Raw genomic sequence first — 18,221 nt, 5'->3', positions numbered from 1 at the left:
AAATATTGTAGTTTCCACTTCCTAGACTAAGCCCTGGCTGATTTCTCTCTGTTTTCTAGGTACAGAGTAAAGTCAAAGTACAAGAAGTTAAAGTGGTTCAGTGCTTAAAGTTCATACAAATCAGATACAATATCTTGGATATGAATGTACCTTGTCTATAAACATGAAGCTGACTTTGTGCCTCTGGAGTTATTTATTTTGATTACATAGTCCTGAGACAGAAAAGGTGCTTTTATACGACCTACACATAAGGGGGCCTAACATTGACCAGGTTCAACAAATAATAACTATTAAAAATATTATTCCACAGCTTCTCTTCAGGAAATTAAAGCAAACTTCCCTTCATTTTCTGTTCATTTTTAACTTTCTAAGGCAAAAAAAGAGAGGGGATTGCTCCAGACAGAAATGAATGGGAGTGATGTTAACTCTCCAGATTCAATAAGGATGAGCAGAAGTTCAGAAAATACTCGGCAGGAAATTTAACTAGGAGCAGGGGCTCAAAACTAATACACTCATAAACAAATATGTTCTCTATCTTACTTTTGAAAAGATGAAAGGAGAAAAGAAATGTAGGGAATGGACTGAGGTAAATATTTACCTGACATTTACTGTACGTGAGGCTTTTGCTCAATTTCTGCCACAAATTTAAGAGGCACATACTATTATTATCACCATTTCCTGGGTGAGGGAAACCACTCAGGGTCACATAGCTAGCTATTAAATATCCTGTCCCAGGTGGAGGAACACATATCCCAACCCCACCCCCCTTATTTAATGCCAAAGACTGTTTCTCTACTTGCAAAATAATGCAGCTCTCCACAAGGTGAATGATTGCCAATATTTTCCCCACTCCCACAAATAGTGTTTTCTAAGCTGAAATAGACAACCATTGATTAAACCCAGCAGCCCTCATTAATCAGTTTCTTGAGTGAAAAATAAAACAGCAGGTTTCAGAATCTTTATTCTTAGCTCACTTACTAGCAGAAAGGAGAGGGATGGAGAGAGGAGGGAAATTAGCATCTAGGCCCAGGATGATGGATCCAAATGCACCCTTCTGCTTCCCTAGGAAGCTACTCCTGGATCCCAACCCACACAGCCCTTCCCAGTTCCCTGAGGCCAGAACTCTCAAACCTCACTGCAGAACACCAGCAGGATTTCCTTCCCCGTAACCATTCATTTCTCTACAGGGACTGAGGGCCACAGAATTTTGTTTCCCTTATATTCTTGAGTTCTCCCTCAACAATAACTGGCTAAATTTCTCAGGTAAGGATGATGAATGGTTCTGCAATGCAAGCCCTCTCAACACCTCGCTCGCACCTCTGCCCAGCTGCTCCTGCTGCCCTTAATTAGAGTGCCAAGTCTCTGACACTCCTCCCTGCTCTACACAAATGCCCAGTGACTCATTCATAACTGACACCCAAGCCCTTCCTACTGACTGCTACAAAGAGGATTTTGGAACCTCTAGGTGCTAGAGGCTCCTAGAGTCTAGGAAATCTAACCTTTCCCCACTTTTCTGCTGATAAATCGTGGAAAGCAGTGGAGATAACAGTAAGATATCCATCATCTTACAAGCCACTGGTTACAAGCCACTGGTGTGGCAGTCTCAGCCAATATAACTTTAATCCTGGTTTGTTGAGCTCACACTCAGGAATATTGCCTTGGTGAATCTTTCTATTCCTTCTTTAAGCTAAATGCCCCAAGGAAGGCTTTCTGAGTCTCAACATCTAAACCCCAGGGAGGAGGGTAGGAGAAATGCAGTCAACACTGACTTCATTTGCAAAGGTACCTGGAAGCACTTTTATTTTAAAATTCCTTGGGCCTTGAAAAAAGACAAGTTAAGCTAAAGTCTGAAGACATTAAAGTAGCTGCAAATGTGAGCAAAATCTGTGTCAAACAAATATTGTGTATTCCTGAATTTCACTGATGTTTGCCAATAACGTTCATCAAACATTTCCACATTTTCTAAGATGACCTTTGAATTACCAATAAGGCTAGTCATTTTTTATAATTAACAGTAATGTAAATTTGTGAATTGTCCTAAAATTTTCACCATTTTAAGCATTGCAAAATTAAAACTCAGCTAACTTAAACATGATTCCATGATAATTATAGCTTTTGATTACAGAAATAGATGGCTTAGAAATGGTGGACTGCTGTCCCCTGAGTGGGACAAGACAAGACAACCCTATTTTATTTGCATTTGGCAAGTGCTTAAAATAGTGACTTCCAAATATTCTGCATATGCACTCAGACAATAAAAAATGTTAAGCATGTCCTCTGTGTGGTAGGCTATTGTGACAGAAAGAGACTAAAACACACATGATAAGTGAAATACACAGAAGTTTATTTTTTGCTCATGTGATAGCGTGAGGTGGATGTTCCCAGTAAATGCGAAGTTCTGTCCCAGCAAGGTTTCAGGGACGAGACGAAGGTTCCTTCCATCTCAGGCCTCCAACATCCCTAAGGTCTGGCCAGCTTCTGCTTCTAAGCCAGGAGTTGGGAAAAGAGGGCAAAGGACACATGCTTGCTTCTCAAAAGCTTTTGTCCAGAACTGAATTCCACTCACTTCCTGTTGGAGAGAACCAATCACACCCACAAGCAAAGTTGCCTCTGGCCAGGCAACAGCATATCAGTGCCTAAAATAGTATATTCTGGAAGGAAGGACAGATTTGGGGGAACAGCTAGCTGTTGGCCACACTCTCAGTTTACTCATTTCTTTATTCAGTTGTTCTTATTTATTTATAAATAGTATACATAGAAAAAAATGAGAGTTTTAGAGGGCAGAGCAAAATGGTGGACCAGAAGGATTGTTCAGCTGAGCTTTCCTAGAACGACTGGGGGAAAAAGGGAGAACTCAGCTACACCTTACCCAGAGTCATAGCTCAGGGAGCCCAGTGAGGAGGTGGTGAGCTAGATACAGCGTATGATCCGGAACAGTGGAAATATTCTGAATTAGGCAAGTGATTACTACTGGCTGGGATAGACTGGTCCCCCATGAGACCTTTCCGGAGTTTTCAGTTGTTGAAGGAAGCTGAGCTTTCAGTGGAAAGCTTGGAAGAGTGGGTAGACTTGAACAGTACACAGCAACCAGATTCAAATGCCAGTTGGGTTAGGTTACAGTGGAGTTGGAGTAGATTTGCCATAGGTTTGGTGGCTGGTGAGGCAGCCATACTGAGAAGGACTCAGGGCCAGGGGGATGCCATGGTGGGAAGGTTGTGAGAAGGTCTGAGCAGAGGCCTAAATCACTGCCATCTTAATTTCACCTGCTGGGATCAGAACTCTTGGGACAGGTTGAGTGACTCCCACATCCCACAGGAACTGGAATCAGGGGGCAATCTGAGACCTGCCCCTGAAGGATTCTTGTGAGCTTTAAAATCCCAACCCAGCAGGGTATGGCACACCTGTTAGGGGCAGGACACAATTATAAAAGGGGCTTTATCTAACAAATGCAATCCATGTAACCTAATTCTTTGTACCCTCAATGAATCCCAAACAATAAAAAAAGGTTTAAACCAAAGAAAAAGTATACATATTTGTATATGTCTATACATATATCTACATATATAAATAAAACTGTACTACTATGCATATTGTAAGGCATATACAAAAAGAAGTTTAGAATGATGAAAAGAAAAACAAGTTTAAATAGAAGTTTTAAATGTTTTTCCTGTAGCCCATTGGAACATCTGTGCCTCTCCTGGTCAGGATTCATCCCCTAGATTCACCACTCAGGGCCCTAGAAGGTCCTGGAAGTTAGAAAGTTTTCTTCTAGAGAAGAATTTTAAGAAATTAAGTATATCACCCGCCCCTGGCCTCTCCCCTCTTTATAGATTGCACCCATGATCCACAAAGGTGTTCAAGCCCCAAGGAATTGAAAAATCATCTTCAGTTCCTTAACTGCCTGTGGCCTCTGTGCCAAGTCCCCAGCCAGTTCTATTTGCTCTCCCAGCCAGATCCAGAATCCCTGCTCATCTCTCCACCCCCATGACTCCTGCTCTACCTCAAACATTATCATCTCATATCTTGGCCACTGTTCAAGAGTCTTTTGTCCTGCCGGGTGCGGTGTCTCACACCTGTAATCCCAGCACTGTGGGAGGCTGAGGAGGGAGAATTGCTTGAGCTCAGGAGTTTGGAACTCGCCTGAGTGAAAGTGAGACCCCGACTCATGAAAAAAATGGAAAAACCCAGCCAGGCGCCCTGGCGAGCGCCTGTAATCCCAGCAGCTTCCGGAGGCTGAGGCAGCGGGGTGCCCGCAGCCCGAGTCTGAGGTTGCCGTGAGCTACCACGCCCACTGCACTCTGCTCAGGGGCATAGGGTGGGACCCTGTCTCAACAACAACAACAACAAAAAAAGTCTTTTGTCCTTACAATCCCTTCTTCAAGAGCTATTGGGATCTTGAAAACACATAAAGAAAATCAGGTTATGGACTGCAAAGTCTCCAACAGGTTGACACTTAAATAAAATCAAACTTCCTTGAAAGGCACAGTAAGCATTCAATAAATATTTGTTGATTATTGTTAAACATACATATACATAGTAAAAAATAAAGTCTAAAATATATATGTACCAAACTGATGTTTCCTTTATTATGCTGTTAAGTTGAAGAATGGCATCTTTCATAATTAACAACAGAATTATTTACAAAGAAGCAGAGGCACAGTGGTGGGCACCTGTAGCCCCAGCTACTCCAGAGGCTGAGGCAGGAGGATCACTTGAGCCCAGGAGTTCAAAGTTACAGTGAGCTATGATAATGCCATTGCACTCCAGTGTGGGTGAAAAGTGAGACCTTGTCTCAAAGAAGAAAAGAAGAAAGGAGAGAAGAGGAGAGGAGAAGAAGAAGAAATGAAGGATAGGTTTCTAGGTAAACTCTACTCTAAAGACAAATTATTATTGTTTTTGTTACACTCTTCCTCTTTCACGGAGATTTTTGCTTACTTGCCTTGCAAAGTTTGTAGCAAGAAAGAGAACAGAGAATATACGTTTTAGTTTACAGCTTTCTTTCCTTTTTCCAAAGAGCATAACCCACTGAGAAGAATAGGGTTTGATGAAGAGGAAAGTGCCTCAGAAAGAAAGTGGGCAAAGGATCTCCTTTTGAGAAACAGAAAAAGCCCAAGGTTAGTGGGAAAAGAGACCTGAGGTATCTTGGAGAAAAGGCCACACACAGCCTCAGAAAAGCTGCAGAGCTGGGTTCGGGCCCAGGGCAGCTAGCCTCCTCATAAAGTTTCAGAGCTCCAAGGGCCAAAAGGATCTTATGAGGGAAAGCAGCAGTCCCAGAAGAGCCAGCATAGACAATTGTCCAGCACATTGGCCCTGCATGAGACCCCAGATCTTGGCACAAGTTCACAGGGCATGTGGGAGATTAGTCCAGAATAACAGAGGCCAGACTTCCTGCCAGCCCTAAAGGCTGAGTGTCCAGAGCCAAATTAAACTGATTTATAGAAACAAAGGAAATGTTTTATTTCTTGGATACCTTCATTTGTGTCCTAAGATTTATGCACACCACCATTCTCTTGTACAAAAATGTTCAAAGGATTTATCCCTTCTATAAATAAGTACTGATTCAATGTCATTCCTATAATAATGTCACTCTTGCTCACATGTTCTCCAATATGCTTTCCTGGGGCAGAGTGGAAAGGGATTGTCCCAAAGAATGTCCCAAAGAATGCATCCCAAAGAATGCATGTCCCAGTTTTGGTATTGTCCCAAAGAATGCATCTCATGCAAGCATATCAGCTGGCTTATGTTTTAGTGGGCAAAGAGCTAAGAGCTGGTTCTCTGCACCTGTTTCATTTGGATTTGATTATGGTTTTTTGTTTGTATCTGTGACAGGGCCTACTTTAGAACCTTGTGCATAAGTAGACAGGTTCTGGACTACGGCTGGTCTGGGATGGAAACCAAGTTCTGTCCGCTCAGTCAGCCATGTGATATGACACAAGTTTCCTAATCCCCCGATATCCTCGTGGTGGGGGTGGGGTGGGGAGATAATGTTATCTTTACCTCATGGGGTTATTGTGAGGATTAACTGTGTTAAGTTTAAGGTGCTTAACACAGTAGCTGTCACATAGTAAGCTCTCTATTAAATGTTAAATGTTATTACTGGATTTGATTATAGTTGGCACTTGGAAAATGCTGGAAGGAAGGAAGGAAGGAAGAAAGGAAGGAAGGAAGAAAGGAAGGAAGGAAGGAAGGAAAGAAATTACCCTCTAGTCCACTGAGAGAAAATTATGCAAGAAATATAAAACCAGCCAGGTTATTCTCCATTTAGGCACTATTCTAAGGCACTATTCTGAATTGTGTCATACTTTCTTTGTGCTACTAACGCACATACATTCTGGGACTTTTCACATACTTTGGAACACTAGCAATGTACCACACGAAGCCTTGAATGCCATTACACTTGGTGACCTATAATTGACATTAGCAGGAACTTTGGCCATGATCAGGAATATGCTTTGTGGTCATGCCAAAGAATTTTCTTCTGGAAATGCTGTCTTCTGTGGGAATCAATCTCGCAATTTTGGCCTCAAGCAGCATCGGAATAAATTAATTCCAGGAATCATGGGAAATCAAGAAGTTTATAGCCTTTGTTCTGGGGATATAATTAAAATAACCCAAGCCAACAACTCAACAGGATGATCAGTTGGACAGCAGCCATTTGAAAACACTCCAATTTCAAGAAATGATGTTGATAAATCACTTTCCAGATAATCGCTAGACAAACTTTTATGATGAAAGGAAAATGATCAATCATTGTATGTACAGTCAATGCCTCTATGTTTTCTTCCCATTGAAATTCAAAACAAAAATAACAAACATGCCATATTTTTTCACATCCTTGGGGGTTTTCCCATACTGATCCCTCAGCCTAGAATGTCCACCACTCCTCCTACCCAACCCATGGCCTGAAGCCCAGCAAGTCATAGTAGAATAGAGCTCCTTATTTCCCAGAATGAGTGACATTGGGCAAGTTATTTAACCTCTCTGTGACTCAGGATTACTATAGGCATGATGATGCACCAACTTTATGGAGTTTTTGAAAAACTAAACAGGTTTATATTTGGAAAATGTGTAGAATAGGACAGTTCTTGGTCAATAGTAAGCATTATACAATTGGTGTCATTATTGTCCTTCAAATCCTAGCACCAGCTTCACAGAAATCTTCGAAGAACCTTGTGAAGGTTATTTCATTCCCCTGGGCAGAGTTAAACACCTCATCTTCTATGCTTGTACTTGACACCACTGTTGTATATGTCGTATTCAATTACAACTGTCAGTGTGTACATCTGCCTTGCCACTGTGCAAAAAGTATGAGGAATATAAAATCAGCCATTTCACTGTTAAGAGTCTTCAGGCTTAAAAAGAGAGCTGTGAACATGGCAGATGCACAGCAAATATTGGTTAATGTATGCATGCATTAATTAAGTGCTATTTGAGCTTTTCAAGCTTCCCATGCACTCCGTATTTTCGCCTCCTTCTACGAAACTGTTGAGTGATGGCTGTTACTATGGTTGCGTCCCAAACCAAATGAGATAAGGTTTTAAGCTGTCTCAAGGCCTGTGTCGTGATCACTTAAATCACAAAAATTCATTGTTAGAGCTACTAACAGAGTTGGGTAAATGTCATCGCTGGGATGGCAGGGTGTCTTGACCAGCATATGTCACCTGTTGAGAGGAACCTTAAAGCTTCCTCAGGCAGCTCTCAAGCACTGCATCCTTCCAGCATTGCTGGGACATGGGACATGTCACAGCTCCCAGGAGATTTGTAAGTGGTTAGTCAGAGTCAATCTGCAGAAGAGAGGGGCCTTGGCAGGAATGTGATCCAAGGAGACACTGAAAATAGCAAGTCCATTGAAAGCCAACGGAAGTTCTCCTTGTGAAAGTGAGAAAAAGATGATGAAATAAGACAATTCCTGGCAGTAAAAAGAAAACAACATCCTGCCTGAACTGGAATGCGAGAGGAGAGCCAGGGAAGGCTCCGCCCACCTGGGAAGGCACTGTGGGTCAACAGGGAAGGCACCAGACTTAGAAATCAAAGAACCAAATCTCAATTCTTCCATGTGATGAACTTACTTTCTTCTCTTTAAAATGGAGAATCAAATGACATAAACTATAAAAGTGCTGAATAAATGCAAGTGATGATCTTATAGAGCTGGAAAAAGCCCTTCACACAGGATTCACACAGGATGGAAAGGGTTGCCACCCTGAACACAGGCCTCTCCTTCTTCTCCACTGGAGGCCAATAGAGTTGTCTTTGCCTCCTTTTCATCATGGAGTAGGGCGCTGGTCCCATATGCCGGAGGTGGAGGGTTCAAACCCAGCCCCGGCCAAAAACCACAAAAAAAAAAAAAAAAGAATTCAGGTGGCACAACAGGCTTAAAGATTTGCATGAGATATAACTTTTTATTAGTAGAAGTCTGCTTTGGGAGAGCACTATTGCCTTGAAACACATAGAACTATAGGATGGATGTTAAGGGACAGAGAATTTAAATCACACAAATTATTATAATTGGAGACAAAGAAATATTCAGGAATGCTGCCCAGCTCAGCAAAATGTTTTCTATAAGATGGTTTCTTCAAAGAGAAGCACACATGCCCCCATTTTAGCTAAGGTTTGACTTCTCCAAAACCTAGGCATCCAAGGATCTCCTATAATTCTTTGGGCACAGGAAAGGAAGTAAAATTCTGACCTGCTGCATTTTATTTTCTCCAGGCTAACCAGAAGAGGAGAAGCTAGATTAAATAGAAAATTATTCACTACAAGGGGCTGAAACATGTTTAAGACCTTAAATTAGTCAAAACCTAATAAATGGAAGATGCCACATCATAGAATGAGAAAGTAGAATGGTTATTGTATTGACATGTTTCAGAGCAAGGCCCCTTTCAAAACAGTTCTAAATAAAGTTCTTGGAAGAGAAAATGACTATTTCATTTTTACTTTAGATATGGAAAATCCCCTGGACTGAAAATTCCAAAATCCTCTCTACATATTTTCTGATTTTTTTCACTAATTCCACATCACCCACATGGTTTCCAGGCAGAGCCTAATTTGGTCTGGCTCCCATATTTACCAAGATCTCCAGTTAAAGCCTTTCACATCATCTCACAATGAAGTTTTACTTTCTGTTCATATATTCTTTACATGACGGTATCGATTTGGTCAACTTTTTATATATATCACAATTTTTGAAACTGTGTTTCAGAACATTTGCATATTTTTTTGAGGATCCAGACATCTTAAAAATTGATGCATCACCTGGGCTTTCCACCCCCCTTAGGTAGGTTCTGCTACTAAAACTTCATGCTGTATAAGCCTTAAAGAGTGTGTATCCTTCCCAAATAATTCCCACATGGGCATGAGTTTAAGGAAAGAAGGTATACGTTTTGGTAATAGGAATTCAAAAGAGAATGGAATAATTCTTCTAACAACTAGTTCCATAATCTCTTTGGCTCTAACTCATCCTTACCGCCTAGGTCTGGAATATTCCTAATATAATTACTCCCTCTGCATTTTCCCACTCTAAAAGAATGCACTGGATGACAGTCTAAATTATGACTATCCAAACTTTCAAAGCAAATTAAATTAAAGAACAGTAGACTCTTAATATATGTTTTATTACAAAAGAAACCACATAGCTTAGAAGCTGGATGTGTAGCCCATCCCTGTAATCCAGCCCTTTGGGAGACTAAGTCAGGAAGATTGCTTGAGGCCCAGAATTCAAGACCAGAATGGATAACATAATGAGATCCTGCCTCTAAATTTTTTTAGCCGAGTATGGGGGTGTACACCTATAGTCCTGGCTACTTGAGAGGCTGACAGGGAAAGACTGCTTAAGCCCTGGAGTTCAATGCTGCCCTGAGCTGTGACCACACTACTACACTCCAGCCTGGGTGACAGAGACTCCCATCTCTAAAACAAACAAAACAAAAACATGTAGCTTGGAAAACATTTGGAAATTTCACAAAAGCCTAAAGAAGTGGAAATCACATATCACCTCACCTCTCAGATATGTTTCTGTGAATAAAACATGTTTTTCTGCATGAAACAAGTGTAACCAAAATGGAATCACACCCTACACATTTTAGAATTTGATTTTTTCATTTATCCATATATTGTGAACATCTCCCACCATATTAAATATTTTTCTACAGAACCATTTTGGTGACCATACACTCCATTTTATAAATATGTGTTTTTCATCAGTCCTTTATTTTGGGGCATTTACATTTTCTCCAGTTTATTTTAACTCTGTGATAATTATCCTTGTAGAAAAGTTATTCTTGCAATTAGCCAGAATTATTACATCCTTAGGATAAATTCCCAAAAGTGAAATGACAGGCTGAAGAATATGTATGTTGCCAAGATTTTAGGTACATTGCCAAATTACCTTGCAAAAGGTTTATCAGTCCCAACAGCAGAATATGAGAGCATCTATTTACTATGTGCTTTGAAAATTTTCACATAAAGATAAGATAAACAAAGTGATTATCTAAAATGCAAAAACATTCTTCATTTAAGAAAAGAACTTATAACATGGCTCCTTTAAACAGTGAGCTCTCCTAGTACATTTGAAACATTATTCAATTTAAAATATGATTTTAAGTTTCTGTGGACGTTTTCCTTAACACAGCTAGCAGAGAAAATGAGGTATTTCTCTATCTGACATTTTTAGTAGCAAAAACTATGTCTCAATGGGCTCTGTCTCTTTTCATCCTCATCCAGACTGAGAAGAGACACCCCAGTGCAGCACCATTATTCTGCTCTTAACCCATCTTCTATTTCACATTCCATTTCCCGTCATGCCCTAGATAAACACGGCAGCAATGACATGCTGAGAAGCCTTCCCTGAAGACTGCAGCCCACACTCATCCATCCCTTCACTGAACTCCTATTATACTTATTGTCTGTACCACACAATTAGCACTTTATTATATACTGTCTTGTTCTCTAATTGTCTGTACCACACAATTTAGCACTTTATTACATTCTGTCAGATTCTGTAATTGTGTCATGTATTTTTGTCGTATCTTTCCAACTAGATTACAAGCACCAGGGTGGCAGAGACCCTGTCTGGTCCTGCTTTGCCATTCCCCACAGCACCAAACACCATGTCAGGCACAGCGAAGCAAATCTCCAACAGACACTGGTGGGGTTCTTGGGGGGTGGTGGATGAGTGGGTTGATTGGCTTTCTTTCTGATGGATTTTAAGTAGGCTGAGTTATCTGGAACCTAGAGTAGGAAATAGATAAGGTGCTGGGTAAGGGGAGACGTGGGCAGCAGGGTCATCCCAGCCTTTAATCAACCTACTTTGTTGCCTAGCAAGTCATTTAGTTTCTCTCTACCAGAGTTTTTCTTTATATAATTAGGCATCGCCTAACGACAAGGTTACATTCTAACAAGTGCTTTGTGCCTACTGCTCCTACTGCTACAAACCTGGATAGCATGTTACTGTACTAAATACTACAGGCAATAGTAACATCATGGTACATATTCATGTATCAAAACTTAGAAAAGGACAGTAAAAATACAGCATAAAAGATTAAAAATAGTGCACCTGTATGCAGCACTTACCATGAATGGATTGCTGGACTGGAAGTTCCTCTAGTTAAGTGGGTGAGTGAATGGTAAGGCCAAGAATATTACTATACAGCACTGCAGACTTTATAAACACTGTGCACTACATTTATTTAAAAATATATTTTTTTCTTCAATAAGTAGTAACCTTCGCTTACTGTAACTTTGTACTTTATAAACTTTTTAATTATTTTAACTTTTTAATTCTGTTGTAATAATAGCTTAACGTGTACCATACAGCCACACAAAAGTATTTTTCTTTATATCCTTATTTCTATAAGCTTTTTCCTATTCTTTAATTTCTTTCTCTTTTACTTTTTAAATGTTTTTAGGAAACTAAGACAGAATCACACACGTTAGCCTTGGTCTACACAGGGTCAGGATCATCAATATCACTGTCTTCTACCTCCATATGTTGTCCCACTGGAAGGTCCTCAGGGCAGTAACACTTAACACGCATGGAGCTGTCATCTCCTGTGATAACAATGCTGTCTTTTGGAATACCTCTTCCTGAGGGGTTCTTTTTTTTTGAAACAGAGTCTCACTCTGTCACCCTCAGTAGAGTGCTGTGGTGTCATAGCTCATAGAAACCTCAAACTCTTGGGCTTTAAGTGATTCCCTTGCCTCAGTCTCCTGAGTAGCTGCGACTACAGGCACCCACCACAGGACTAGTTTCAGAGATGGGGTCTCACTCTTGTTCAGGCTGGTCTCAAACTCCTGCACTCAGGCAATCCACCTGCCTTGGCCTCCCAGTGTGCTAGGATTACAGATGTGAGCCACCACACTGGGTCCTGAGGCTGTTTTACAGTTAACTTTTTTTTTTTTTTTGAGATAGAGTCTCACTATGTTGCCCTTGGTAGAGTGTGGTGGCATCACAGCTCACAGCAACCTTAAACTCTTGGGCTTAAGCGATTCTCTTGCTTAGCCTCCCAAGCAGCTCAGACTACAGGTGCCCACCACAACACCTGGCAATTTTTTGGTTGTAGTTGTCATTGTTGTTTGGCAGGTCCGGGCTGGGTTCAAACCTGCCAACTCTGATGTATGTGCCTGGCACCCTAGCCCCTGAGCCACAGGTGCTGCCCCAACTACAACTAACCTTTTTTTTGTAGTTTATGGCCAGAGCTGGGTTTGCACCCGCCACCTCCAGCATATGGGGCCAGTGCCCTACTCCATTGAGCCACAGGCGCTGCCCCTACCTACAGCTAACTTTTTAAAAAATAAGTAGGACTACACTCTAAAATAATGATAAAAAGTATAGTATAGTAGATACATAAGCCAGTAGCATAGTCCTTTATTATCATTATCAAGTATTATGTACTGTATGTAATTGTATGTGTTGTACTTTTACACACCTGGCAGTGCGGTGGGTTTGTTTATCTCAGCATCACCACAAACACAGGACTGTGTTGTGCTATAACATTAGGGTGGCTATGACATTACCAGACAATGGGGGTCTTTTGGTTCCATTATAAATCTGATGGGATGACTGTCATACCTGCAATTCACTGCTGACCAAAACATCATTTGTGGTGCATGACTATATGTAGAACAGGGAAACCAGAACAAGTGGCCAGACAACACTGTAAAATCTCATGAATTCACATTTTTCATCTGAAGATTTTATATGATAACATTCTCCAGTTGGGGAGCCACTGATGTGTAGAGAAGAGAAGTCACGGTTTGGAATTAGAGATACTTCTTCCCAGCTGCTTGATCTTCCACAAATCATTTAACCTCTCTGTCTCTCTGCCTCTCTCTCTCTGAAAGTAAACTCAACATCTCTCATCTCTGAAATTATTCCAATGACTGATTATTTATGATACTGTCACTGAGCATAAGCCTGCTGGATTATTCTTATTTCCCCCAATTTCTTTGGCCATCATGCCTTGCAGAAAGTGTTAAGCATTATTATTACCATAATAAATATAATTACTGGGTCTATTTGTCTTACATGCTACTTGAAGGGCTTCTGCATAAGCTGTGATTCAGGGTTTGCTTCTCAGTAGGTGTGGGAAATAAAGATAGCGAGAGTTACACAATTTATCTTCCCTGGTTGAATCATTTACACATAATGATCTATTACATGACATCGGTCTCACTTCTAGTAAATAATAAGAGCAGAAACACCCAATACACAGCCTTAAGAAATCCATGCCTCCGTCTGTCACTTTCACCTGTGCTAGAAACATTTAGGTGAAGGCAACATTCAGTAATCTTATTTTCTGAATTTGGGAGGACACAAAATGTTCTGTCCCTGAGTGTCATCTGCTTTTTCCCCTTCTGATCAATATGTTTTGCCATGGTGTATTCTTTTTTTTTTTTGTATGTTTTTGACCTTGTTTGTTCAACTGGCAGGTCCACAATAAAATGTAACCGATCAAATAGTTGTTCAACATGTTAGTCTCTCAAATATAGATTAATTAAGCCTCTCGTGGAAGGCTGGGTATGGTGGCTCATGATGGCAATTTTAGCACTTGGGAGGCCGAGGTGGGTGGATTGCTTGAGCTCAGAGGTTTGAAACCAGCCTGAGCCAGAGGGAGACCTCATCTCTAAAAACAGTTGGGCATTGTGGCAGGTGCCTGCAGTTCCAGCTATTTGGGAGGCTGAGCAAGAGAATCACTTAAAGCCCAAGAGTTTGGGGTTGTTGTGAGCTGCGATGCTACAGCACTCTACAGAGAGCAACAAAGTGAGACTGTCTCAAAAAAAAGAAGCCTCTCCTGGAAGTGCTGCTCTAACCATGGGGATTCTCTACCCTTGAGAGTTCAGGGATCCTAGAGAGCACTGAATGGCTACTTTACAAGATAGACGCTTTCCTTTAAGAATTGCTTCCCTCCCTTTCCATGTGTTGCCTGAGTTTCCCTTTGGCAAAGATGAGCTCTTTCTTTTTTGCATATCTTTGCTAATTGGCAGTGTTCATTTATTTTTTCAAAAACATTCATCAAGGTCAGCTGTGTGACAGGCAGGAGACTGCATGCTGGAGATATAGTGATGAATTCCGCACAGTTAGGGACTCACATTTAAGGAACCCATGGGCCAACAGAGGAAGCAAATATGTCAACAGACAACTACCACACAGTGAGATAAGTATGAACAGAACACACTTGATAAGTATGAGCAGCATATCAGCTTGAGCCCTGTGTGCCCTCCATAGAGTCAACTTGGTCCAAAGATCTAAGGGAGCAGTTAACCTGGCTGTGGGTGCTGATTAACCTGAAGGCAAGGGCACTGCTCCAAGACGGTTTTGTGGCTGTCTTGGGGTAGAGAAAGGAGGATGAGAAAGGGCAGTCTTGGAATGGGGTGGGGAAATGAGAAGGAAATGATGGTCTGTCCCCAAATAGTTCCATTGACTCAGGCCTGAGCCCCGCAAAGAGAGAACCTGTGGGTAGAGAGGGAATGGGCTCAGGCAGACAGGACCCAAGTCAGGCTGCTTCTGGGGCCCAGGTGAAAAAATGTGAAAGAAAGTGGGAAAAAAGGGACTTCTCTCCACAACATTAGGGACAGTGTGGCTGATGGCCTTGGGAGCATGCGGGGGCGGAGGGGGGTGGGGGGGAACATCCTTGGCTGAAAGTGGCTGAGATGAGACACTGCCTGCCCCCCATTGGCCTCACGACAGGGACATCAACATGGTACTCAAAGTGGAAGAACAAGAAGGAATGGGAGGAAGCTCATTGGAGGTATTACTGTATCATGCCTCCCAGAAAGAATGGGGAGACTTGAAGGGAGAGGTGGTTCTGCACTAGGCAGAGGCCTGAGCCAAAGCATCGTGATTTATTACCACTATTATAACTCTTCCTCTTAGGGCTAAGTTTCTATATACAAAAGCTGGGGGAACACACCAAAAAAGCATTTGTTTTCTGGTCACAAGACTAAGCAGAGTGATGTTTACACTGTTGGATAATGGAATTGAGGTTTGGTAGGTAGAGAGACAAGAAGGTAAGTGAAAAAAAGGAGATACAGACCAACATTGGGGTTTAATAGGGCTGAGTGATGGTGAGAGGGAACTCAGCCAGGCCTCTCCTTCCCCACAAGCCAAGAGCTTAAGGTGAGCTCTCCAGGAGTGTCAGACAAGATGGATGAAGGAAATGGTTTTGAGATGGAGATAAACTGAAGTCAGATAACTAGACAGAAGTGTCCAAAATCAAAATCTAAAAATAAGAGTTAGCCCTTAAGCTAAATAAAATGAAATTCTACCTACATGCACATAGTTAAATAGAATTTAAACAAGAAACCATTTCCAAGAGCACTACAGGGCACACTAAAAACCAAGTCCCACTTGCTCTCAGTCCCCTTGCCCAGAGAAGTGGTTGGTAGCTGCTTAGCATGAACCAATATGGGCACATACAGGTAGTTAAAATATTTCAGCACTTTCCTATAGATTAGTACATAGCCCCTGCTCCAAGCCCCTGGAGTGCTGCTCCCAGAGTTTTCATTTATCATTGAAGAGTCAAAGCATAGATATTAAGAGACCTTCAAGATCTCTGGAGCTCTAAAGCCAGTATCCATCCTTGTCTGGCAATGCTGGACCAGCTGCTAAACAGTCTGAACAGCACTGGTATCCTTCCAGAAATATTTGCACATACCGAGGCATTTCCCTACACATATCTCTTTTTTTCTTTTGCATACAAGTAGAAGAACTGAATAAATACTATTCTACATTTTGCTTTTTTTGTGCCTACTTGGTCCACGTTTAAATGCATGACTAAACATAGATTGTATATTTTTCTTGCGGAGATAACATAATTTAGGCTATATCTAAGACATCTAATCTGAGAAATGGAGCATAGGAATAAAGAGGGAGACTTTGGAATAACCTCTGGGAGCTTTCCATTAAGCCCTGATGAACCTAGCCAGTGGAGACCGGGGAAATAACTCTGAAAGCTGAAATCTGAGCACCCTAGTCCAGCTTCAATGTCTTGAAGGCTTAGGCAGGAGAGATAAGGGCAACAAGACCAACCAAATCTTCTCAGAAGAGACCTAAGCCTCCCAGAGCCCAGATGGTTACCCAGAATCATACCAGCCCTGGGTGGAAGCAAGTTAAATTTCAGTTTCACTTACCTCACTGAATTTTTTCCAGGGAGTTTTTCCTTCATTCAAAGGGGGCATAAAATGAATTTCTTCATAAAAGAGCTAAAATATATTTCTCCTAATTGTCCTATGTTTACCTCAATTGCAGAAGGAAGCATAGAGTTTTACTCATGAGAGAGAAAATACTTGAACACTCTTTTTAAGTATACTTTACATACCAAAAAAGTCAAGACCATTAGGTGTCCTCTTCTTACAGATAAGTTCATCTTCTGAACCCAAAAAACCAGTATTTTGGAGGAGGAATTAATTTTCCATGTCTAATTTCTATGTTTCTATATATCCATTTTTAAATGTCAGTATTAACGAAAGAGAGATGGAAGAAGAACGTTTAAAATTGAAGATGTAAAGTGCATGAATTTTTGGAGTAGGAGGACAAGGAAATGAGAACAGAAAACTATCACCTAATATTTTTATTGTTTTCTCATAGAAACTTTCAGTCCAGAAAGGATTCATACTGCCACCTAGTGGTGAGTTTCCTACCCTACTCAAAATAGAAGCAGCTGCTAAAACTTTGAGATGCAGCTGCTAAACTGCAGAAGACATGCTTATTCCTCTTTGAGATCTCTGGGGAACCTTTTACAGTATAGTCGTTAAGTATAATATAACTCACCTGTGGATTCCTGAATGGCTGATGTTTATGCAGGCAATAGCTAATACTGACTATCCTTCAGGGGAAGTTTTGCCTCTGTAATTATCCGAATATTGTCAAAGAAGCCCTGTCATGCAAAATTAACATTATTAACTTCCTCTTCTGTTTACAACCTATGGTACCCTTAGTGTTCTCAAGCTGTTATCAAAGTAGGCCTATGATAGGCCTATTTTCAAAGGTTTTCTCCATTTTTAGGTGGTGGCCAAACAATGTGCACAATCTCTGGCTGTACTAGTCTAGAGATAACAATTCAGGAAGAGGGGGCCACAAACTTGGCAATGAGGTCATGTTCCCCAGATTGAAACCATCCATGCCGGGAATCTTTCCTTCTTCCTCTCAAAGAGACATTGTAGTGCTCTTCATCCATAGCGTGTCTTCAAGTGTTCCCTGGTTTCCCACTTTTTTTCCCATCTCTTTTGGCCAGCAGGGTCCCTACTATTGTATTAACCCCAGTCAACAGGGAGGAACCATCCTCCCATCGGTGCTAAAGTCTATATTCAGGCCACAGAGCCAGCACACTGCTCTCAGTTATCAGCATCCACCCTGAAGGCCATACTATTTCATCTATTTGTGGAGTGCAGGCACTATATGGTCACATGGAATGGAAAAACAGACCAGAAATGTACCAAGAAGTCAAATTCAGAAGGGTGTGTTCACTGGTATTAGGAGGAGGAGGGTGTCACCTATATTGGGATGATCTGAGTGAGGGTTCTTGTGCAAAAGTTCCATTTTAGCCAAGATCTAAAGAATAAGTAGAAGTCAGCCGGGTAAAAAGGCATCCTGGGCACAAGCAATAGCCCCAGTCTTGGTAAGAAGTTGGAATTTCTGAGGAACTGAACAGAGACCCAGAATGCTAAAAACTAACTCCACAAAAAAAATAAAAATAAAAAAAAGAATGCTACAATATTTCAGGTTT

The sequence above is a fragment of the Nycticebus coucang genome, chromosome 10 (genome assembly GCF_027406575.1).
Source record: "Nycticebus coucang isolate mNycCou1 chromosome 10, mNycCou1.pri, whole genome shotgun sequence".
Taxonomy (NCBI): Eukaryota; Metazoa; Chordata; class Mammalia; order Primates; family Lorisidae; genus Nycticebus; species Nycticebus coucang.
The sequence above is the reverse complement of the archived record's forward strand: the minus strand, read 5'-3'. Positions refer to the sequence as shown.